Source organism: Schistocerca nitens, chromosome 1 (genome assembly GCF_023898315.1).
Source record: "Schistocerca nitens isolate TAMUIC-IGC-003100 chromosome 1, iqSchNite1.1, whole genome shotgun sequence".
Lineage (NCBI taxonomy): Eukaryota > Metazoa > Arthropoda > Insecta > Orthoptera > Acrididae > Schistocerca > Schistocerca nitens.
The window spans coordinates 89,354,773-89,381,095 of record NC_064614.1 but is presented as its reverse complement, the minus strand read 5'-3'; the positions used below and the strand labels follow the sequence as shown (position 1 = coordinate 89,381,095).

Genomic DNA, 26,323 nt, shown 5'->3' with positions numbered 1-26,323 from the left:
AGTTCTAGGGGACTTATGACCACAGATGTTGAGTCCCATAGTGCTCAGAGCCATTTGAACCTTTTTTTTTTTTTTTTTTTTTTTTGTATAAGATGAAAACACGAGTATTGGAACGTGTGGGGTACTGTGTTGCTGAAAATATCATGTTGAAACCCAGTTATGTTGTGCTGTGTCTCCTAGATTTCTGCGAGAAACATTTCGCGAGCAACGCATGTCATACTAGAAAGCGCGTGACGCAAGAGCTTCAGTGAAAGTCGAGGGGGCGCCCGTAACGAAAGCTGCGTATGCCTGAACTCATCCGACTCGAGGTATAAGTGCGGAAAGGTAAACAAAGGTCAAACACACTTCTTAAACTTGAAGTGATTTTGGAGTTAAGGTTTCTATCCGTGTTAGAAAAACACATTTCGTCGGTTTGGACTGGCTGGGACGAAAGATTAGTAACAAATCAATAATTATGTACCGTCTTCAGTAAAAATATTTAGTTCTTCTATTACAAAAAGAATATAAAATATTGTAATCGCAAATGTTATCTCATTATTGCTCTGTGATTAATATTAAGTTATTTTCTGAGAGGAAAGTGGCAACGATCGATCTTTTTCGCTAAGTCTTTTTCTGTATCACTATCTACAGGTATAAGTAACACCTCTTTAGTCTATTCTTCGATATTTTTGTCATGTATTTATTTTAAATTGTTACACGAGTATTGTTTTTTCAAGGTTTAGTATTAATGTTTTTCTGGTTTGTTCCCTTCGAATGTATTTAATGTTTAACTTTAACGTTTTTTATTACACTAACGAAGGTGACATTTATTCTGTGTTCGTCGTGGAGGTATAGACTGTGATAAGGTGAGATGTCAAGACGTGACGAACTAGAAGCTAACGTCCACCATTCTAGTTACCACAAAGATTAACTTCTGGTGGAAGCGATTTGATAAAAAATGCCAGTTTGCGTCATTCGCGAGAGTACTAATGATTTTGATTTCAGTCTCAAGTGTAAAGGAATCACATTCCATTCGTAAACGTACTCGTTCGAAAGCTATTTTCCTTTATATCACGAATTTTGGTTGCGGTATTTACTTTTACTGTAATGGTTCTGTTTCTGCCATTTGACTTTAGGTTTCGTGTCAGTAAAACCCGAAAAGCTCTCTGGGTAAACTGTTGCGGGGACACGACAGAAATTAAGAACAAGAAGCAATAGTAAACATTAGTCTGCTGATGTTTTGAGCCATCGAATATGGCGACGCCGCTTCGAATCGACGAACAGCGTAACTCTGTTGCGCCATGGTGTTCGTGCCCCAGTCTTTATTTGAAACGTCTTTCCCATTATTGTTCACGAATATTGTACCCTCTCTGACGATGATAGTCGATTAAAAGTCTGATGATAGCCTGGTAAGCCGAAAACCGGTTAACAAAATAAATTAATGCTCTCGTAGTGAAATTGCGTGCTCATGGAATATCGTCTCAGTTATGTGACTGGATATGTGATTTCCTGTCAGAGAGGTCACACTTCGTAGTAACTGACGGAAAGTCATCGAGTAAAACATAAGTGATTTCTGGCGTTCCCCAAGGCAGTGTTATATGCCCTTTGCTGTTCCGTATCTATATAAACGATTTGAGAGACAATCTGAGCAGCCGTCTTCGTCTGTTTGCAGATGACGCTGTCCTTTAACGACTAATAAAGTCATCAGAAGATCAAAACAAACTGCAAAACGAATTAGAAAAAAAATATCTGAATGGTGCGATAAGTGGCAGTTGACCCTGAATAACGAAAAGTGTGAGGTCATCCACACGAGTGCTAAAAGGAACTCGTTAAACTTTCCAGAATGAGATTTTCACTCTACAGCGGAGTGTGCGCTGATATGAAACTTCCTGGCAGATTAAAACTGTGTGCCCGACCGAGACTCGAACTCGGGACGTTTGCCTTTCGCGGGCAAGTGCTCTACCAACTGAGCTACCGAAGCACGACTCACGCCCGGTCTCACAGCTTCACTTCTGCCAGTATCTCGTCTCCTACCTTCCAAACTTTACAGAAGCTCTCCTACGAACCTTGCAGAACTAGCACTCCTGAAAGAAAGGATATTACGGAGACATGGCTTAGCCACAGCCGGGGGGATGTTTCCAGAATGAGATCTTCACTCTGCAGCGGAGTGTGCGCTGATATGAAACTTCCTGGCAGATTAAAACTGTGTGCCCGACCGAGACTCGAACTAGGGACCTTTGCCTTTCGCGGGCAAGTGCTCTACCAAGGTTCTGCAAGGTTCGCAGGAGAGCTTCTGTAAAGTTTGGATGGTAGGAGACGAGATACTGGCAGAAGTGAAGCTGTGAGACGGGTCGTGAGTCGTGCTTCGGTAGCTCAGATGGTAGAGCACTTGCCCGCGAAAGGCGCAAAGGTCCCGAGTTCGAGTCTCTGTCGGGCACACAGTTTTAATCTGCCAGGAAGTTTCGTTAAACTTTGGTTACACGATAAATCAGTCTAATCTAAAAGCCGCAAATTCAACTAAATACCTAGGTATTACAATTACGTACAACTTAAATTGGAAGGAACACATAGAAAATGTTGTAGGGAAGGCTAACCAAAGACAGCTTTTTATTGGCAGGACACTTAGGAAATGTAACAGACCTCCTAAGGAGACTGCCTACACTACGCTTGTCCGTCCTCTTTTAGAATACTGCTGCGCGGTGTGGGATCCTTACCAGATAGGACTGACGGAGTACATCGAAAAAGTTCAAAGAAAGGCAGCACGTTTTGTATTATCGCGAAATGTGGGAGAGAGTGTCACAGAAATGATACAGGATTTCGGATGGACACCATTAAAAGAAAGGCGTTTTTCGTTGCAACGGAATCTTCTCACGAAACTCCAATCACCAACTTTCTCCTCTGAATGCGAACATATTTTGTTGACACCGACTTACGTAGGGAGGAACGATCACCAAGATAAAATAAGGGAAATCAGACCTCGTACGGAAAGAAATAGCTGTTCATTCTTTCCACGCGCTATACGAGATTGGAATAATAGAGAATTGTGAAGGTGGTTCGATGAACCCTCTGCCAGACACTTAAATATGATTTGCAGAGTATCCATGTAGATGTAGATGTAGGACCTCACCAAAAGCCGGGTCTGCTGTGAACACGACCTCTTGCTTATCAGGTGCTCCACGGCTAAGCAGATTACATCGATGCTGAATCTATCCCACCCCGACCATACGAAATCATAGATTACCCCCATGAAGGTAATAGGTTACTTGAAAAACGAATGCCACGCATATTGGAAAATGTTATTTGATAAGTTCTTGAACTCGTCAGGGTCCTCACCTGTTGCTTAAGGCGGGAAAAACCGGGCATTTCAGTTGAATAATTTACTTTAATGGTTGCTGTATGACAGAGTTTGATCTGGTGAAATGATATGTATTGAAACAGTCTGTAAAAATTACTCATGACACATAAATGACGAGGACATAAAACAATTTGAGAATAAATTCACGTAATTAAAATAGAACAATGATAACAAAATAAATGGTTGTCAGGGTCGCCACCAGCATGAAGCTGGACGACTACGATTTATATGGTGCCAGACACGAATTATGCTTTAACCGTGACTGCAGACTTCAAAATTACACAAAAAAGATATGAATAAAGGAAGAATCAGAAAGAAACATCAGCTGGCGAGTGAGCTCCAGTTAGTTAACTCGACAGCGAAGCAAACATGAGTGACTACGAGGAAAATCCCTTTTGAAGCAAGAATTAGACTGCAGAAAAACTTGCGTAACAGTGTGCGAAGCGTGTAGTTCGAGTTAGGAAGACTAAAAAATAGAAAACAGGAATGAACTCCGCTTGCCTGAGTACACCGCGATTTCCGAAGTCGGCAGTGTGCATTGCAAATGGGATTCTCTATGGCTGCCATTAAAGTGGTTGCCGACAAGTGGGGTGCGTTGATCTACGGCCGCTGTTTAGCTGTCGCTGGGCTGCGGCCATGTGGTGTGAATGCGAATCGCGGATCTCATCATCCTCTTGATTAGTCCCCACGGGTGCGCGCAAGTTCAAAGAGAAACTTCGAAGACCTGGCACAGGGCCGAAGTCAAGAAAACCACGTACGAGCGCAGAGTCCAGAGTAGCTTCACAAGTAGAAGTTCGAATCAGAATACCCATACGAATCCAAATACTACTACGAATGCCTCTCAGTTTTTGGTAGCCTTCCTTCAGATCTCAGAAAGGCACCCCGCACAACCTTTTCCTAGCCGTCCCAGAAAGGGCGTAAGTGCTCTTCCAATCAGGGGTGTGAAAGTCCGTTCCCTAGCTCCCACCATAAAGTTAAAATGCGGGAGGACGACGGTTCGGCCGAAGTGGCCGTGCGGTTAAAGGCGCTGCAGTCTGGAACCGCAAGACCGCTACGGTCGCAGGTTCGAATCCTGCCTCGGGCGTGGATGTTTGTGATGTCCTTAGGTTAGTTAGGTTTAACTAGTTCTAAGTTCTAGGGGACTAATGACCTCAGCAGTTGAGTCCCATAGTGCTCAGAGCCATTTGAACCATTTTTTGACGACGGTTCAATCCCGCGTCCGGCCATCCTGATTAAGGTTTCCCGTGATTTCCCTAAATCGCTCCAGGCAAATGCCGTGATGGGTCCTTTCAAAGGGCACGGCCGACTTCCTTCCCCGTCCTTCCCTAATCCGATGAGACCGATGACCTCGCTGTCTGGTCTCCTTCCCCAAAACAACCAACCAAAGTTAAAATGTATCCGCCAATGGCATACGTGTACCTATATAGAAACTGGAAGCGAATGGCGCCCCGTTCGCGCATCCAGACCTGTTTGTCGAAAATTATGGAAATTTTACTGGGCTTCGCACACCACTCCACGAGAAGTGAAATTTGCAAACACCCGAATGGCTATATATTTTGCTCGAGGAAACATGTCAGGAGACCACATACAGCAGCATAACGGTAAATGGACAGCTAAGGGAGTCCACCCGAAGTTTACTAACAAGGCAGAGTTCTCACTCATCACTCTGCTACTGAGGACACAATTTTTCCCTTCTGCCACTCACTGCTCGCGGAAGCTTACCCACGTGGATAGTTGCTGCAAAGGCTCCTCCGACTGTCCATGCGGCCCACTAGCATGAGACCCTACACTCTGAACGCTGGGCAGCTCTTCCAGAACTTACAAAAGTTCCTTCTGTTTTCGCCCCAGCGAAAAGGAGTTACGCTCGAGACGACCAGATGCATTTAATGGAAAAAGATAGTACAAAAATGAAATGTTTGAGAGGAGGGTTACCTACATTGTTACACGCTACCTCCAACCCATTTATGTAAACAACAAGCAGTGCAGGTGGGAAGCCGACAAATAAAACTTAACCGGAAAGAATGAAGCAGGAGAGTCTTGTACGCAAATTCAGTATGCAAATAGGTTAAAATGTGAGGAGAAAGGCCTGAAATAGGCCGCCGCCTTACTCCTGATAATGGTACAGAAAATTAAAATATTATATGATCAAGACGTCAGAAATAATGTACTACAGATTATCAATTAAATTTTCAAATTATGAAGGTTTTTTTGGGGATGGGGGGGGGGGGGGCAGTTGAAGGTGATGACTGAATGGACAGCGAACAAAATAAAGACAGGAAATTTTACAGTCTAAGTTCATTGCTAATTTTAACTACGAATTATTGTAGGTCAGCAATTTTTGTTAATCAGTACAACGAAAAACTAGCCAAAGTTGCAAATTTCACTTCTTTTTTTTTTTTTAATTCACTCGATGACTAGTCTCGGGGCGAGACCCATTTTCAAATCATCGTAACATAGTCAGAAAAGGAATTTCCAAAAATGCAATCATGAAAAAATGTGCAAACGAACAATTACTGCACTTACAGATAAGTGCAGTGAAATTTGCAAATATGGTTGGTTATTCGTTGCACCGAAATGAAATGATCGTACGGCATTTATTGGCCCGTATATCCCGTTCGAGGGTTCGGCCACCGTATTGCAAGTCTTCTGCCTCTTCGGCGACTTGAGTGTCAGTGATGATGAAGGACACACAACACCCAGTCCCCTGCCGGGAATCGAATCCGGGACCCATTGCTTGGTACGCAGTAACGTTACCAGGCGGACATTCGTTGCACTCATTTTAACCAATTACAGTGAAACACAGACTTTTAATGCGAAAACCATTCATAAATTCAGGCCCACTCAACGAGCAATGGAGAGATACTTGTTGGGAATTCCATTGAGAGAGAGGAAATAAGAAACAGAGCAGGGAACCGTTTGGACTGGAAGCTGTGGCGTTGACTCTAATGACAGTGAACTCGTAAGTAGGAGATACAGCAAGGCGAATAAATGATAAACGGCCCAAGGAGCTTCTTTGCTGAACTCCAAAATATAAGAAAAGACTTAGATGACAACGTAATGCAACGTGGAGAGATGACGTTAGAAAATGTGCAAGAGCAGCGTCGATTCGTATTGCAGAAATAGTCAATGCAGGAAAAGTGTAGAGGATGCATCATGCAGTATAGGGTGTTTATTTATGTACTAAAATATAATGATCATCTGCTTGATAGCGAGTTAGTCCATCTTTTGAATGCCATACAGCATGAAAAGGATACAACTAGTACCTGATAGGTTTCCGGAAGGATGTGCTACTAAATGTCAACGCACAGATTGCCCAATTCCCGAAAATTACGAGCCTTAGCTGCCGAGGCGTGTTCCACCGAGTTCAGATCAAGCAAGTTTGTTGGTTAAGACATCAATGTGAGTTCACTTATCTTATTTTTAGCGTTATTCCGTGGTTATAGGGTTCGCTACTCTTTTTGGTCAAATAAGGGTTCTGGTCGTAGGACACAAACAGGCTTATCTTCACTGACTGTCTTTGAGCTCTTTCGTTGGACTTCCTAGGGGTCCCCATCCATTCAAATGAGGTGGTATTTACACTAATAATTGTGTTCCTCTCTGTACATGATGCATTGCTGCTATTCTTTTTTCCTCATGCTGCATCTTGACTACTAGGACCCGCCATATATGTTTTGTACAGGCTTTAGTGCTCTACGCGATCCCCTTAGGCAGGATCTACGACCCCCACTGTGCAGTTCTCATGTTATGTGGCTGAGCCCGCGGGCCCGGTTGCCCACGCGCCGCCAAGTGGAGGTCGGGCCTCTTCCCTTGTGTAAATGGCACCTGTATAACATTTAATAAAATATAATGCATCATACGGGGAGCAAGAAAATACCAAAGGAAAAAAATTATTTAACCAGGGCGATGAAAGAAGATAGGATAGATTGAGTGGTAGAGATCCCTCCACCACCTGTGCTGCCCAAGGAAAAGTCTCGGAATGCGACATCGAGCCCGACAACCCTGTGCTGTGCCTCCCAAGGTTACTTACTAAGGTGTGTTAATCTGCTAGTCTGCTTAAATATGAGTTGGTATTTTACACATCATACTAGGTTTTACAGACCATATTATACCGAAACGGCGAAGAAACTGGTATAGGTATGCTTATTCAAATACAGACATACGTAAACATGACGAATACGGCGCTATGGTCGGCAACGCCTATATAAGAGAAGGGTCTGGTGCAGTTGTTAGATCAGTTACTGCTGCTACAATGGCAGGTTATCAAGATTTAAGTGAGTTTCAACGTGGTGTTATAATCGGCGCACGAGCTATGGACCACAACATCTCCGAGGTAGCAATGAAGTGAGGATTTTCCGGTACGACCATTTCGCGAGTGAACCGTGTTGTATATCAGGAATCCAGTAAAACATCAAATCTCCGACATCGTTGCGGCCGGAAAAAGATCCTGCAAGAGCGGGACCAACGACGACTGAAGATAATTGTTCAACGTGACAGAAGACCAGCCCTTCCGCAAATTGCTGAAGATTTCAGTGCTGGGCCGTCGACAAGTGTCAGCGTGCGAACCATTCAATGAAACATCAACGATATGGGATTTCGGAGCCGAAGACCCACTCTTGTACCTTTGATGACTCCATGACACAAAGCTTTATGCCTCGCCTGGGCCCGTCAACTCCGTCATTGGACTGTTGATGACTGGAAACATGTTGCCGGTCGGACGAGACTCGTTTCAAATTGTATCGAGAGGATGGACGTGTACGGGTATGGAGACAACCTCATGAATCCATGGGCCCTGCATGTCAGCAGGGGACTGATCAAGCTGATGGAGGGTGTGCAGTTGAAGTGGTTTGGACCCCTGATACTCTAGATATCACTCTGACAGCAGACACGTACGTAAGCATCCAGTCTGATCACCTGCGTCCATTCACGTCCACTGTGCATTCACACGTTGTTGTTGTTGTTGTGGTCTTCAGTCCTGAGACTGGTTTGATGCAGCTCTCCATGCTACTCTATCCTGTGCAAGCTTCTTCATCTCCCAGTACCTACTGCAACCAACATCCTTCTGAATCTGCTTAGTGTATTCATCTCTTGGTCTCCCTCTACGATTTTTACCCTCCACACTGCCCTCCAATGCTAAATTTGTGATCCCTTGATGCCTCAGAACATGTCCTACCAACCGGTCCCTTCTTCTCGTCAAGTTGTGCCACAAACTCCTCTTCTCCCCAATTCTATTCAATACCTCCTCATTAGTTATGTGATCTACCCATCTAATCTTCAGCATTCTTCTGTAGCACCACATTTCGAAAGCTTCTATTCTCCTCCTGTCCGAACTATTTATCGTCCATGTTTTACTTCCATACATGGCTACACTCCATACAAATACTTTCAGAAACGACTTCCTGACACATAAATCTATACTCGATGTTAACAAATTTTTCTTTTTCAGAAACGATTTCCTTGCCATTGCCAGTCTACATTTTATATCCTCTCTACTTCGACCATCATCAGTTATTTTACTCCCTAAATAGCAAAACTCCTTTACTACTTTAAGTGCCTCATTTCCTAATCTAATTCCCTCAGCATCACCCGATTTAATTTGACTACATTCCATTATCCTCGTTTTGCTTTTGTTGATGTTCATCTTTGTGGTGTCACCGCCAGACACCACACTTGCTAGGTGGTAGCTTAAATCGGCCGCGGTCCATTAGTACATGTCGGACCCGCGTGTCGCCACTGAGTGATCGCAGACCGAGCGCCACCACACGGCAGGTCTCGAGAGACTGACTAGCACTCGCCCCAGTTGTACGACGACGTTGCTAGCGACTACACTGACGAAGCCTTTCTCTCATTTGCCGAGAGACAGTTAGAATAGCCTTCAGCTAAGTACATGGCTACGACCTAGCAAGGCGCCATTTGTAACATTGCATTTATCTAAAGAGTCTCACGTGTATCGCCACCATCTCCAGATGTCTAATCAAGAACGATGTATACAAGGATGTATTAAAAGTTAAGTATTCAAGGAGCTACGTACTTTTCTTTATAACATTCATTACGTATCCTGTTTCAGACCTCACTCCATCCTTCGTGAGATAGCGCGTGCATCTTGGCCGCCTCTTTCAATTAGTGTACGTAGTGTTGGCAAGTCTGCCGACACTACAATCTTATATCCTCCTTTCAAGACACTGTCCATTCCGTTCAACAGCTCTTCCAAGTCCTTTGCTGTCTCTGACAGAATTACAATGTCATCGGCGAACCTCAAAGTTTTTACTTCTTCTCCATGAATTTTAATACCTACTCCGAATTTTTCTTTTGTTTCCTTTACTGCTTGCTCAATATACAGATTGAATAACATCGGGGAGAGGCTACAACCCTGTCTCACTCCTTTCCCAACCACTGCTTCCCTTTCATGCCCCTCGACTCTTATAACTGCCATCTGGTTCCTGTACAAATTGTAAATAGCCTTTCGCTCCCTGTATTTTACCCCTGCCACCTTCAGAATTTGAAAGAGAGTATTCCAATTAACATTGTCAAAAGCTTTCTCTAAGTCTACAAATGCTAGAAACGTAGGTTTGCCTTTTCTTAATCTTTTTTCTAAGATAAGTCGTAAGGTTAGTATTGCCTCACGTGTTCCAACATTTCTACGGAATCCAAACTGATCTTCCCCGAGGTCCGCTTCACACGGACCCGGGCAATTCCAGCAGCAGAATGTGACACCCCACACGTCTTGAATTGCTACTGAGTGAGTTCAGGAACACTCTACAGAGTGGCTCCAGGATGACTCTTCTGAGTTTAAACAATTTCGATGGCCACCAAACTCCCCAGGCACGAACATTATTGAGCATATCTGGGATGTCTTGCAAGGCGCTGTTCAGAAGAGATCTGCACCCCCTTGTACTCTTGCGGATTTATGGACAGCCCTACAGGATTCATGGTGTCAATTCCCTCCAGCACTACTTCAGACATTATTCGAGTACATGTCACGCAGTGTGGCGGCACTTCTGCGTGCTCACGGGGGGCTCTAAACGTTATTAGGCAGGTGTACCAGTTTCTTTGGCTCTTCAGTGTATGACGTCAAGCTGTTGAAAGAGGTTGACAGTGTTAAATTCCTGGGATTACATCTTGTTCATAAATTCAGCTGGGTACTTGCTTGTAGTATTCGAGCCTCGAACCCCCTCTACAGCTTGTACCCCCTACACTTTTCTGCATTATCAAACTAATTATTCCATGGTGCCTTAGGACGTACCCTATCAACCGCCCCCTTCTTTTAGCTGACCTCTGCAATAATTTTCTTTCCTCTTCCATTTGATCAAGTGCGTCCTCGTCAGTTGACCGGCTTAACCCCAACCTGCGGTATTCTTCTGCAACACCACATTTCAGAAGCATCTGTTATTTTTTTGTCTCAACTGTTTTGAATATGTAGATAATTTTACACTTACTGTATGAAGTCTACCATCTAATGAAATTTCTACATGTAAAGCGCGGAGTGAATTCTAAGTTCGAATGTAGTAAATTTGCTTCGGGCAGAAAAGCTTGTGATCACAATTGAGCGTGGATTTAGAGAGCAGAACTCGTACGAAACACAGCTTGCTCTTTTCTCGCACGATATCCTGCGAGCCACCTGTAAAGGGCAACCGAGAGATTCCATATTCCTAGATTTCCGGAAAGCGTTTGAAACAATGCACCACTGCAGATCGTTTATCGAAGTCCAGTCCGCCCCGGTAGCTGAGTGATGCCGGCACGGTAGCTCAGCGTGCTCGGTCAGAGGGTTAGCTGCCCCTGTAATAAAAAAACTGAGTGAATGGATCAATAACGAACTTCAACGGCCGTCAGGTGACGTCCGCCACGAACAATTGAAACCAACAATAACGAACAAAAAATGAGATTACAAAAAAAAAAAAGAGTGGTCAGCGTGACAGACTGTCAATCCTAAGAGCCCGGGTTCGATTCCCGGCTGGGTCGGAAATTTTCTCCGCTCAGGGACTGGGTGGTGTTGTCCTAATCATCATCATTTCATTCCCATCGACGCGCAGGTCGCCGAAGTGGCGTCAAATCGAAAGACTTGCACCAGGCGAACGGTCTACCCGACGGGAGGCCCTAGCCACACGACATTTCCATTTATCGAAGTCCAAACTACGGAATAGGTTCCCAGACACGTGAGTGACTCGAAGAACCCAGTACTTTGTCCTGGACGACGATTGTTCGTTACAGACGAGGCTACTGTCAGGAGTGCCTCGGGGAAGTTAGTTATACGCTCCATGGATCATTTTGCACGATAGACTGTAACGATGTTGAACGAATCATTTTACATTCACATGGCAAATTCATTTGCACACAAGTTTACAGTCTGAACATTTCTAAGGGTTAAAAAAACGAAAACAAAAAAGATATGCAGACGAGAGTTAATAATTCCTGCCCACCACCTTTTATACGTTACAGTAATAGAAATTCCACTATGGAATGATATGCCAAGGAAAAATTTTCTCGGTTTGTTATCAAATTTTACTTCTCTTTCTGTTAAACTTTTTTGTTGCAGCATTGTGCACCCCTTCTTTTGTGCTAAAGACGCCCTTAATGTGGAGAAATGAATGCCCTTTTTCCTCCTGCTACAGTGACTGAGTACCTCATTGTTCCTTTTGATCTGTAGTGGATTACTTACAACAAAGTTCATGAGGGAATAAATATGCTGTGAAACAGTAGTCAGAGTGTGCAACTCTTTAAAAGATGTCCATAAAATGAGGGTTAGCACCACATATTATTCTCACAGTACGTTTTTGCGCAACGAAGACTTTCTTGCTTAAAGATGAGTTACCCTAGAACATTATTCCATATGATATGAGGTGTGTTTTTTAAGTGAGTACCACTTTGCCACACCGCGGCCGCAGCACTGCGGGCAGCGTTCTGCGCATGCGCACTGGGTACCTACATCTGTCTACGGACTGACGCCATTACAGTCTGATTCTTCCTTGTTTACGTTGTGTACCGAGTGTTTAAGATGCCTCCGATAATCGTGAGTCCAGCCGACTGTGAAGTACCGGCTGTTATAAGATTTCTTAGTGCTAAAGACCTAAAAGCGATCGATATTCATGGTGAGATTTTTGCAGTTTACGGAGAAAACATTATGAGTGATGGAATGATAAGAAAGTGGGTGAGAGCATTTGAATATGGCCGCACAAAAGTGAATTGTTTTGCTGCAAGACAATGACCGTCCGCATGCGGCGAATCAGATCAAAGATCTCATCACATCGTTTCGACGGGAAACTCTAGATCATCCTCCGTACAGCCCCAATCTTGCGCCCTGTGACTACCATCTGTTCCTGCACTTGAAGAAACGGTACTTACTTTAAAAACACGCCTCGTATTACTGAATGAAAATGTGCAGAATATGTCAACTTATTGATTTGTCTCTCCCCAAGATTTGCAATGGTTCTAAGCACAAATGTGGCTGAACTAAATTGTTTTAGGAGTTACTAAATGTGTTTTTTTTTCGAATTTGAAACTAAGAATTGTGACGTTTCCACTCTTATTATTTCCTTACCATGTGTTACAATCACCATTGGTGTAGTACCTCTAGATGTGCAGAACAGAATATGTTGTGTATTTTTAAAATTGAGGGTGAGTCTATTCGCAGAAAACGAGTCAGTAATAATTTTAAAAACTTTGTTTTGCATTTCTTCTATGCTTGGATTGATTGTGCTAGTAGTGTCAATCACGGGTGAAAGCGTGGCCGCTATGTCTGCTGTACTACGACGATGCTGCCTCTGTCCCCACCAAAAGTTAATGAAGTATTTATTTCATTTACTGTTACCTTCAGGAATCGGATAATGGTGGCTTCGGTTAAGAAAAGGGGTAGTTAGCGGATCATAAACTATACGGTTTATTACTGAAATTTTTGCTCACTAGCTTAGGGCCATCAGCTCTCCTCGTGTAGACTTCATGGCCTACAGAGATTTTTTATTTATGTGATAGAATTTTTATGTTGTTCACAAACTGCAACACATACTAAGCTTTATACTAATTAAGGCCATATAAGCATGGTTTTTTCTGAATGTGCTTCTGACCAAAAAGCGATTGTGATAGCTGGAGTCCAAAGTTTTTGTTAATCATTCCTTTTGCCTTCTTATGGAGATATTTCCAAAGCAACTTTCATCCCCTAACAATTACTTTTTTTATATCTAACCGAGAAGTGAAATACCAATTTTCTTAAACTTAGCTTTAATTTTTTGCAATGTAATGAAATATCTTCTTAAAAATTTTCATCCCCTGTTGCACTTAGGGATTGAATTTCCAGAAACACTGAAACACTTTTTTTTTATTTCTGACCGAGAAGTCAAATACCAGTTGTCATAGATGTAGCCTTAAAAATCCTTTAGTTGTTCTTCAGTAGTTATTTATTCTCAAAAAAAGCTATCACCCTCTATTTTACTCCCGTAGTTGTTGAATTTCCAATAATGCTGAAACATGTATTTTTTATTTTCTGACTGAAAAACCAAATACCAATCTGCGTAGTTCAAGCTTGAAAATTCCCTTAATAGCGTCATTCTTTCAAAATTTCTTTCATCCCCTATTCCACGTCGATTAGGAGCGGAATTTCGGACAATCGCTTCTTAAACAATGACTACAGCACAAGATTCACACCCTCTCCAGTCTTCAAGTTTCTATCCTTGGCGGTTAGGGCTGGGCGATGATGGGTTAGTCAGTCAGGACATTGCCTTTTATACAGAGTGGTCCATTGGTAGTGACCGGGTCAAATATATCACGAAATAAGCGTCAAACGAAAAAACTACAAAGAACGAAACTCGTCTAGCTTGAAGGGGGAAACCAGATGGCGCTACGGTTGGCCCGCTAGATGGCGCTGCCATAGGTCAAACGGATATCAACCGCGTTTTTTTTAAATAGGAACCCCCATTTTTATTACATATTCCTGTAGTACGTAAAGAAATATGAACGTTTTAGTTGGACCACTTTTTTCGCTTTGTGATATATGGCGCTCTAATAGTCACAAACGCAAAAGTACGTGGTATCACGTAACATTCCGCCAGTGCGGACGGTATTTGCTTCGTGATACATTACCCATCTTACAACGGACCGTTTACCAATTGCGGTAAAGGTCGATATCGTGTTGATGTATGGCTATTGTAATCAAAAAGCCCAACGGGCGTGTGCTATGTATGGTGCTCGGTATCCTGGACAACATCATCCAAGTGTCTGGACCGTTTGCCGGATAGTTTCGTTATTTAAGGAAACAGGAAGCGTTCAGCCACATGTGAAACGTCAACCACGACCTGCAACAAATGAGGATGCCCAAGTAGGTGTTTTAGCTGCTGTAGCGGCTAATCCGCACATCAGTAGCAGACAAATTGCGCGAGAATCGGGAATCTCAAAAACGTCGGTGTTGAGAATGCTACATCAACATCGATTGCACCCGTACCAGATTTCTATGCACCAGGAATTGAATGGCGACGACTTTGAACGTCGTGTACAGTTCTGCCACTGGGCACAAGAGAAATTACGGGACGATGACAGATTTTTCGCACGCGTTCTATTTAGCGTCGAAGTATCATTCACCAACAGCGGTAACGTAAACCGGCATAATATGCATGGAACATCAGCGACCTTGGCGGGTTAGTATATGGTGCGGCATTATGGGAGGAAGGATAATTGGCCCGCATTTTATCGATGGCAATCTAAATGGTGCAATGTATGCTGATTTGCTACGTAATGTTCTACCGATGTTACTACAAGTTGTTTCACTGCATGACAGAAAGGCGATGTACTTCCAACATGATGGATGTCCGGCACATAGCTCGCGTGCGGTTGAAGCGATATTGAATAGCATATTTCAAGACAGATGGATTGGTCGTCGAAGCACCATGTGGGGAAAGTTGAAGGATATTTGCTGTCGTGATCCACCGACAACGCATGACAGCATGCGTCAGCGCATCGTCAATGCATGTGCGAACATTACAGAAGGCGAACTACTCGCTGTTGAGAGGAATGTCGTTACACGTGTTGCCAAATGCATTGAGGTTGACGGACATCATTTTGAGCATTTATTGCATTAATGTGATATTTACAGGTAATCACGGTGTAACAGCATGCGTTCTCAGAAATGATAAGTTCACAAAGGACAAAAATACATGTATCACATTGGAACAACTGAAATAAAATGTTCAAACGTAGTTACGTTCTGTATTTTAATTTAAAAAAACCTGCCTGTTACCACTTTTCGTCTAAAATTGTGAGCCATATGTTGGTGACTATTACAGCGCCATCTATCACAAAGCGAAAAAAGTTGTCCAACTAAAACATTCATATTTCTTTACGTACTACACGAATATGTAATAAAAATGGGGGTTCCTATTTAAAAACACGCAACTGATATCCGTTTGACCTATGGCAGCACCATCTAGCAGGCCAACTATAGCGCCATCCGGTTTCCCCCTTCAAGCTAGACGAGTTTCCGTCTTTGTAGTTTTTTCGTTTGACGCGTATTTCGTGAGATATTTGGCCCGGTCACGATCAATGGACCACCCTGTATATAGAGATTTCAAATACTGCTAAGGATACTGAGTTTTAGCACTACTCAGGACGCCACCACGTATGGGCGTTTCATACTGAAACCTCAAAGCGGACAGAACGCGGCGCTAATGATTATACCGAAGCGCAGTGGCAAGTACTGTACATCCGAGCAATGGCGCCACGCACATCACCTGGACTCCACTGCCTGGCTAACACTGCCTCGGTGGCCACACTAAACCCTTGGGCGAAGCCTCAACAGTCACTACTAGTGGAAGCAAGTTCAGCGAGCAGCGACTGCTCTGGAATGCTGGACTTCGCTAATCCAGCGGTACCTGCATTAACGTAACTTACACTCTGCGATGAAGTATTTCGATTACTTTAGGACCAAATGTCACAAAGAATGACAAATACGAGGGCATGCCAAAAATAAAGGAACGTTTGAGGAAGCGACTATTTATTCTAGGGATATAAAACTGAAACTTACATTATTTTTCTGCGTAACCTCCCTGCACTTCAATGCAGTCCGCCCCCGGTAACTGACAAGGGAACCTCCCCATCGCATCCCCCTCAGATTTAGTTATAAGTCGGCAGAGTGGATAGGCCTTGAAAAACTGAACACAGATCAATCGAGGAAACAGGAAGAAGTTGTGTGGAACTATGAAAAAAATAAGAAAATATACAAACTGAGTAGTCCATGCCCAGATATGCAACATCAATGATAATGTGAGCTCAGGAGCGCCGTGGTCTCGTGGTTCGCGTGAGCAACTGTGGAACTGGAGGTCCTCGGTTCAAGTCTTCCCTCTAGTGAAAATTTTAATTTTTTATTTTCAGACGATTATTATCTGAAAAACTCTTTATGTTTTCATCGCTTTTTTGGGAGTGGATATCACATCGAAAAGAAAACCTAAATCGGGCAAGGTAGGAGAATCTTTTTATCCATTCGCCAAGTGTACAAGTTAGGTGGGTCGACAACATACTCCTGTCATGTGACGCACATGCCGTCACCAGTGTCGTATAGAATATATCAGACGTGTTTTCCTGTGAAGGAATCGGTTGACCTATGACCTAGCGATCAAATGTTTTCGGTTCCCATTGGAAAGGCACGTCCTTTCGTCTACTAATCGCACGGTTTTGCGGTGCGGTCTCAAAACAGAGACACTAAACTTATTACAGTGAACAGAGACGTCAATGAACGAACGGACAGATCATAACTTTGCGAAAATAAAAAAAGTAAACTTTTCACACGAGGGAAGACTTGAACCAAGGACCTTTCATTCCGCAGCTGCTCACGCTAGCCACGGGACCACGGCGCTCCTGAGCCCTAGCTCTCCTTGATGTTGCCTATCTTGCGCATGGACTACTCAGTTTGTATATTTTGCTTATTTTTTTCATAGTTCCACACAACTTCTTCCTGTTTTCTCGATTGATCTGTGTTCAGTTTTTCAAGGCCTATCCACTGCGCCAACTTACAACTAAATCTGAGGGGGGTGCGATGGGGAGCTTCCCTTGTGAGTGGTCAGCGCGATAGAATGTCTATACTAAGGGCCCGGGTTCGATTCCCGGCTGGGGCGGGGATTTACTCCGCTCAGGGACTGGGTGCTGTGTTGTCCTAATCATCATCATTTCATCCCCATCGACGCGCAAGTCGCCGAAGTGGCGTCAAATCGAAAGACTTGCACCAGGCAAACGCCTACCCGACGGGAGGTCCTAGTCACACGACGTTATTATGTACTTCAAGGCACTTCGTCTAATATCGCACATGTTTTTTGATCCCGGCGGAAAAAAAGGTTTTTTGATTTCATCTGTAACCAATTTTTCACGGTATCAAGGACTTTTGCATGAGTTGCAAATCTTCTTCACCTAAGCTCTTCCTTAAGTGGTCCAAACTTACGGCAATCCATTGAAGCCAGGTCTGTACTGTATGCTGGTGTTCCATCAATTCGAATCCCAACTCTTTTATTGTTTCGACCATCCATTTGGCAGAATGTGGCCGAGCGTTATCTTGCTCCAGGATGACACATTTTCGCAGTTTTCCGCGACGTTTTGATCTGATCGCAGACTTCAGTTTAGTTCGCAACATATCACAATAGTTCTCAGTGTTCACAGTTTCGCCTCTTCACACGTTCCATATCCCAGAATAGTGTTAGCATAACCTTACCAGTTAATGGCTGACGTTTGAATTTCTTACTGTATTGTGAAAAGGGTTTGTTCCCATACCATACTCGCCACCATACGTTCTAGTTCGTTACGATGCACTCATGTTTCGTCTACAGTAACGATTTGTTGCGAAAATCTATCTCCCTCGCGATGATACGGACCACATGTCTGCGAGAGATGTCAGTCATTTGTGCCTTATGCGGCGCTGACAGCCCTTTCTGTATCCAACTTGCACACACTTTCCGAAAATTTAGCCCGTCGTGTAAGATGGAATACGTTGAACCATGACTGATATATAAAGTACTGGCGATTTCATCCACTGTGATACGTCTGTTTTCCATCACAGGACCCTCAACGACTTCTAAATTGCCCTCAGTTGTTGATGTTGACGGCCTGTCCGATCTTTCCTCGTCACATAGAGAAATTCTTCCCTGTTTGCAGCGCTCTATCAATTCGTACATCTTGCTTCGAGATAAACAGCTGTCGCCATACTGCGCTTGCATTCGACGAATAATTTCCGCAGGTTTAACACCTTCAGTAAACAAAAAGCGAATCATTGCCTTCATTGCCTCCTTGGTGCAGATCGACAATGAAGCTGCCATGTTTCACGTCTGCTGACGCGTGAATCACAGTGACTCGTTCTATAGAATTGTTGCAGACGACAATACTCCAGCCCTGGACACTAGCAGTGTCACCAAGAAAGTGTACGGCGAGAAATTGCAAAAGTCCCTTCAATTTTTGACCGACGTGGAAGGATGCTGATGGATTAGCTCCATACTTCACAATCATATACAACCGTTCGCTCGACGAAAGATCCGTACCCCAAGATTGGAAAGTTACACAGGTCACACCAACATTAAAGAAAGGTAGTAGGAGTAATCCACTAAATTACAGGCCCACATCGTTTACGTCGATATGTAGCAGGATTTTAGAACATATATTGTGTTCGAACATTATGAATTACCACGAAGAAAACGGCCTACTGACACACAGTCAACATGGGTTTAGAAAACACAAATAGCTCTTTGTTCCCATGAAGTGTTGAGTGTTACTGACAAGGGATTTCAGATCGATTCCGTATTACTGGATTTCCGGAAGACTTTTGACACTGTACCACACAAACGGCACGTAGTGAAATTGCGTGCTTATGGAATATCGCCTTAGTTATGTGACTGGATTTGCGATTTATTGACGGAAATTCATCGAGTAAAACAGAAGTAATTTCTGGCGTTCCCCAAGGTAATGTTATAGGCCCTTTGCTGTTCCTTATCTATATAAACGATCTGGGAGACAATCTGAGCAGCCGTCTTCGGTTGTTTGCAGATGATGCTGTCGTTTATCGACTAATAAAGTGATCAGAAGATGAAAACAAACTGCAAAACGATTTAGAAGAAATATCGGAATGGTGTGAAATGTGGCAGTTGACCCTAAACAACGAAAAGTGTGAGTGCTAAAAGGAATTCGTTAAACTTCGGTTACACGATAAATGCCGTGCGGTTCTAGGCGCTGCAGTACGGAACCGCAGGACTGCTACGGTCGCAGGTTCGAATCCTGCCTCGGGCATGGATGTGTGTGATGTCCTTAGGTTAGTTAGGTTTAAGTAGTTCTAAGTTCTAGGGGACTGATGACCTCAGTAGTTAAGTCCCATAGTGCTCAGAGCCATTTGAACCATTTTGAACAACTTAAATTGGAAAGAACACATAGAAAATGAAGTGGAGAAGGCTAACCAAAGACTGCGTTTTATTGGCAGGACACTTGGAAAATGTAACAGACCTACTAAGAAGGATGCCTACACTATGCTTGTCCGTCCTCTTTTAGAATACTGCTCGACGGTGTGGGATCCTTACCAGATAGGACTGGCGGAGTACATCGAAAAAGTTCAAAGAAAGGCAGCATGTTTTCTATTGTCGCGAAATATGGGAGAGAGTGTCACAGAAATGATACAGGATTTGGGCTGGAAATCGTTTAAAGAAAGGCGTTTTTCGTTGCGACGGAATCTTCTCACGAAATTCCAATCACCAACCTTCTCCTCCGAATGCGAAAATATTTTGTAGACCCCGACCTACATAGGGAGTAACGATCACAACGATAAAATAAGGGAAGTCAGAGCTCGTACGGAAAGATATAGGTGTTCATTCTTTCCGCGCGCTATACGAGATTAGAATAATAGAGAATTGTGAAGGTGGTTCGATGAACCCTCTGCCAGGCACTTAAATGTGATTTGCAGAGTATCCATGCATACATAGATATAGATACAGCATCCATACAAACCCAATACGTTGTCCTGGTCTGCGAGTGTTCATCAGAGACAAGGGTGTCATTAGGAGTGCCCCACGGAAGAGTGATAGAACCGTACATAAATGACCTGACGGATAGGGTGAATAGCAACCTGCGATTGTTTGCTTATAACGCTGTAGGAAACGAGGAAGATTAGGCTTTACCGTCCCATCGACGTCAAGGTCATTAGAGCCGGAGCACAAGCTGGGATTGTTTCTAGGATGTGGAAGGAAAACGGCGATGCCCTTACATAAGAACTATCCCTGCATTTGCACGGGACGGTTTAAGACGATCATGGGGAACCTAAATTAGCATGGCCAGATACGGATCTGAACCGTCGTCCTCCCGAATGCGAGACCAGTATGCTAACCACTGCTCCACCTCAGTGGATACTACGGGACAGTGTCGTCGTGTGACTGTAGGGATTGACGTAGACAGAATTTCTGTTCGGTTCAAACCTCCCCTTAGAAAAATTCAGACTGACAGTGCTGGAAAACCTCTTACGTTATTTGATTTTCAAACAGCTGAGCAGAACTGAACGTACTCAGACATTTCTCTCTTTACTTATTCTGATCAACACTAAACTGACACACAATATTTTTAGCGCAACGCAATCTGACTTTCAATAATCCCTACAAAAGAATGGCCCTGACTACCAATAACCTATACCTTTCATGAACCACTTACCTCATAAAAATCTTCGTTACTTGAACTACTGCAATACAGCGAGCGCCAATACTGCCAGCTAAATGAAAGATTCTAACTACTGAAGGCTCTAACTACTGATAGGCATAGTTAGCAAATGAAAGATTTTGAAAGAGAACAAACAATGTATTTACCTTAATAGTGTTCAAAAGTCATAATATATATATCAGTTCATGACATCCAGTCTTACAAATTTACTCTTTCTGACGGACTCACGTCCAGATCATCCGCTCTCAAAACTCCGCCATCTCTCTCCCCACATCCACCACTGCTGGCGGCTCACCTCCAACTGCGCAACGCTACGCGCTGTTCACATCCGACTGCCCAACACTACAATAGCAAATACTCCAACAATGCAAACCAGCCACAGACTGCACACAGCACAGTCAGTGATTTTCATACAGAGCGCTACGTGACGTTACCAACATAAAAACCTAAACAGCCTACTTACACGGTTTAGAGAATGAGAGACTGCTCTGAATGTAGAGAAACGTCTGTTAATGCAGATGAGTAGGAAAGACGACCCTGTGATGTTCGAATGCAACATCATTAGTGTGCAGCTGAACACAGTCACGCGGATTAAACATCGACGTGTAACACTGCAAAGCGATATGAAATGGAACGACCACGTAAGGACGGTAGCAGGGAGGGTCGACTTCGGTTTCTCGGGAGAATTTTAGGAAAGTGTAGCTCATCTTCAAAGCAGACAGCATATAGAGCACTAGTGCGACCAATTCTTGAGTACTGCTCGTGTGTTTGGCATATCCACTAAAACTAAACAAAGACGGAAGCGTTTTGCCAGATTTGTTAGTGGTAGGTTTGATCAACATGGAAGTGTAACGGAGGTGCTTCTTGAACTCAAATGGGAATCCCTGGAAACACTGTTGAGAAAAGTTAGGGGACCGAAATTTGCGGCTGACTGCTGAAAGATTCTAAAGATTCTACTGCCTCTAAAGTACATTTCGCGTAAGGGCCACGGAGATAAGAGAAATGAGGCCTCTTACGGAGGCATACACACACATCAAAAAAGTTTTCCATCACCTCGGTTCCGGGAGTTCCGGAACCTGTACAGAAAATTGGAATAGAGATCAACATAAACATTATTTCTGCCCTTTTTATTGCTCATGAAAACCACACACTGCATATTGTACCACAATACAGCGAGACCCTCAGAGGTGGTGGTACAGATTGCTGTACACACCGGTACCTCTAATACCCAATAGCACGTCCTCTTGCATTGATGCATGCCTGTATCGTCGTGGCATACTATCCACAAGTTCACCAAGGCGACTGATGACCATAGATGTTAAGTCTGATAGTGCTCAGAGCCAATTTTTCACCAAGGCACTGTTGGTCCAGATTGTTCCACACCGCAACGGTGATTCGGCGTAGATCTCTTAGAGTGGTTGGTGGGTCACGTCGTTCATAAACAGCCCTTTTCAATCTTTCCCAGGCATTTTCGATAGGGTTCATGTCTGGAGAACATGCTGGCCACTCTAGTCGAGCGATGTTGTTACCATGAAGAAGTCATCCACAAGATGTGCACGATGGGGGCGTGAATTGTCGTCCATGAAGACGAATGCCTCGCCAATATGCTGCCGATATGGTTGCGCTATCAGTCGGAGGATAGCACTCACGTATCTTACAGCCGTTACGGCGCCTTCCGTGGCCACCAGCGGCGTACGTCGACCCCCACATAATGCCACCGCAAAACAGCAGGGAACCTCCACCTTGCTGCACTCGCTGGACAGTATGTCTATTGCTTTCAGCCTGACCGGGTTGCCTCCAAACACGTCTCCAACGAATGTCTGGTTGATTCCAATTCGGCATGTTGTTGGGTCTATCTTTACCGCGCTGCATAGTGCCGTGGTTGCAAAGATGGACCTCGCCATGGACGTCGGGAGTGAAGTTGCGCATCATGCAGTCTACTGCGCACAGTTTGAGTCACAACACGATGTCCTGTGGCTGCACGAAAAGCATTATTCAAGATGGTGGCGTTGCTGACAGGGTTCCTCCGAGCCACAATCCGCCGTAGGTAGCGGTCATCCACTGCAGTAGTAGCCCTTGGGCGGCCTGATCGAGGTATGTCATCGACAGTTCCTGTCTCTTTGTACCTCCTCGATGTCCGAACAACATCGCTTTGGTCCACTCCGAGACTACTGGACACTTCCCTTGTTGAGAGCCCTTCCCGGCACAAAGTAACAATGCGGACGCGATCGAACCGCGGTATTGACTGTCAAGGCATGGTTGAACTGTAGACAACATGAGCCGTGGACCTCCTTCCTGGTGGAATGACTGTGACTGATCAGCTGTCGGACCCCCTCCATCTAATAGGCGCCGCTCAAGCATGGTTGTTTACATCTTTGGGGGGGGGGGGGGGTTAGTGACATCTGTGAACAGTCAAAGGGGCTGTGTCTGTGATGCAATACCCACAGTCAATGTCTATCTTCCTGAGTTCTGGGAGCCGGGCTGATGCAAAACTTTTTTTGATGTGTGTAGATAGTCGCGTCCACACAGCTCTAGGAAGGAAATGAATAGCAGTGACATGACGTACCCTCCGCGATGCACCGTATGCCGGCTTGCGGAGAGTGTATATAGATGTAGAACAGTGGCCAGGACGGTGTGCTGGAAGGCAGAAAGGACCTGCATGCAGCACGGCGCCGCCGCAGGCGTGCGGCTGCAGGCGTGTCGCAAGAAGGCCGCGAGAGGAAGCGGAGGGAAAGTCCGTGGGAGTAGCAGGCAGGCGGGAGGCGCTGCTTTCGTCGCTGGCGGTCACTTTCTCCCGCGACCCGCGCCCAGCAGACGCGGCCATATGGGGGCCCCTCCCGCGCCACCATCCCGCCGCTCAGAGCTGTCCGCGGCCACTCTGCTGCGTAACGCAGTCTGGAAAAAACCGGGCGGATGAACACACGATAGACAGAAGACAAATGAAGAGGTCTAAATCTACGTCTACATAAACTAGTGTGCAAAACTTAAGGACGAAAGTAACTTTCGTAAGTTGTATTAGGACTCTTGATTTATTTAAAAATATCGGGAATCAGATATATCGATATTTAAAAATATATTATTGTTGACAATCCATACACCGAAAAAGGTATCGATATAGCGACGAAAAAAGTACCGACGTACCCGCCTATAAAATTATCGGTTGCACATTGTAAACATACTGCCGGTTTTAGAGCTGCATATTTGAGTATTCTTTTATTATCAGACATTCTGTACATCAAGAAGCTAGCAGCCCGCTTATCCCCCATAGGGCAAGAACTGAGAAGAAAACGATGCACGTTCACGGTTGGCGATAACCACTTTGCTAATAAATAAATCGCACCATTTAGATTGCCATCGATAAAATGGGGGCCAATTATCCTTCCTCCCGTAATTCCGTACCATTCATTAACCCGCCAAGGCCGCTGATGTTCCACTTGTCGCAGCCATCGTGGACTTTCCGTTGCCCAATAGTGCATATTATACAGGTTTACGTTACCGCTGTTGCTGAATGACGCTTCGTCGCTAAATAGAACGTGTGCAAAAAATCTGTCATCGTCCCGTAATTTCTCTTGTGCCCAGTGGCAGAACTGTAAACGACGTTCAAAGTCGTCGCCATGCAATTCCTGGTGCATAGAAATATGGTACGGGTGCAATCGATGTTGATGTAGCATTCTCAACACTGACGTTTTTTAGATTCCTGATTCTCACGCAATTTGTCTGCTACTGACGTGCGGATTAGCCGCGACAGCAGCTAAAACACCTACATGGGCGTCATCATTTGTTGCAGGTCGTGGTCGACGTTTCACACGTGGCTGAACACTGTTTCCTTAAATAACATAACTATCCGGCGAACGGTCCGGACACTTGGATGATGTCGTCCAGGATACCGAGCAGCATACATAGCACACACCCGTTGACCAAATGGCTCTGAGCACTATGCGACTTAACTTCTGAGGTCATCAGTCGCCTAGAACTTAGAACTAATTAATCGTAACTAACCTAAGGACATCACACACACCCATGCCCGAGGCAGGATTCGAACCTGCGACCGTAACGGTCGCTCGGCTCCAGACTGTAGCGCCTAGAACCGCACGGCCACTCCGGCCGGCCCTGTTGAGCATTTTGATCACAATAGCCATACATCAACACGATATCGACCTTTTCCGCAATTGGTAAACGGTCCACTTTAACACGGGTAATGTATCACGAAGCAAATACCGTCCGCACTGGCGGAATATTACGTGGTACCACGTACTTATACGTTTGTGACTATTACGGCGCCATCTATCACAAAGCGAAAAAAGTGGTCCAACTAAGACATTCATACTTCTTTACGTACTACACGAATATGTAATAAAAATGGGGTTCCTATTTTAAGAAACGCAGTTGATATGCGTTTGACCTATGGCAGCGCCATCTAGCGAGCCAACAATAGCGCCATCTGGCTTCCCCCTTCAAGCTAGACGAGTTTTGTTCTTTCTAGTCTTTTGTTTGATGCTTATTTCCTTAGATATTTGGCCCGGTCACTATCAATGGACCATGGACCACCCTGTATGTATTCCTTACTTAAATTTGTTATAAATATCTATTTTTAAAAACAACAGCTCAGACACAGAATGATCATCACAATCATTTAAGGTCACTTACTTTGCTCCAGAAAGATGTCCATTATTCAGAAACCCATATTTTTCAGTAACTTGCCAGAAGCCTTAAAAAGTTCAACTACTAACAAAATTCAGTTTAAGATGATTCCAAGGAAGTTATTGGTGGCCTTTTACTCCATTGATGAACTTCTCACAAGAACCGACTAATGTGCTTATAGGTGTTACTAATGACATCCAAACCGCACGGAGTTGCCGCGCGGTTTGAGGCGTCATGTTACGGACTGCGCGGCCCCTCCCTCCGGAGGTTCAAGTCTTTCCTCGGGCATGGATGTGTGTGCTGTTCTTAGTATAATTAGTGATAGTGAATATTATGGGCTGTTACCTGCACTTGTTCAACATGATGGGTGCCACTTGGAAATGTTTAATTTCTGCTGATAAACTCTGATGAACTGTCTGATTAGTGATAGTGAATATTATGGACTGTTATCTGCACCTGTTCAACATTGCTGGGTGCCACTGATGGAACTGCTTCTACTGAAATGATGTCACTTGTTGGTGTCTGTACCTGTTCAACATTACTGGGTGCCACTGATGGAACTGCTTCTACTGAGATGATGTCACTTGTTAGTGTCTGTACCTGTTCAACATTACTGGGTGCCACTGATGGAGCTGCTTCTACTGAAATGATGTCACTTGTTGGTGTCTGCACCTGTTCAACATTGCTGGGTGCCTCTGATGGAAC

General features: G+C 44.3%; 1 pseudogene; it reads right to left on the bottom strand.

Moving 5' to 3' along the window:
• The window catches only part of LOC126245374 (histone acetyltransferase KAT8-like), a 68,109-nt pseudogene extending 44,308 nt beyond the window's left edge, over positions 1 to 23,801 (bottom strand).
• Between the last annotated feature and the right edge of the window lie 2,522 nt (positions 23,802 to 26,323).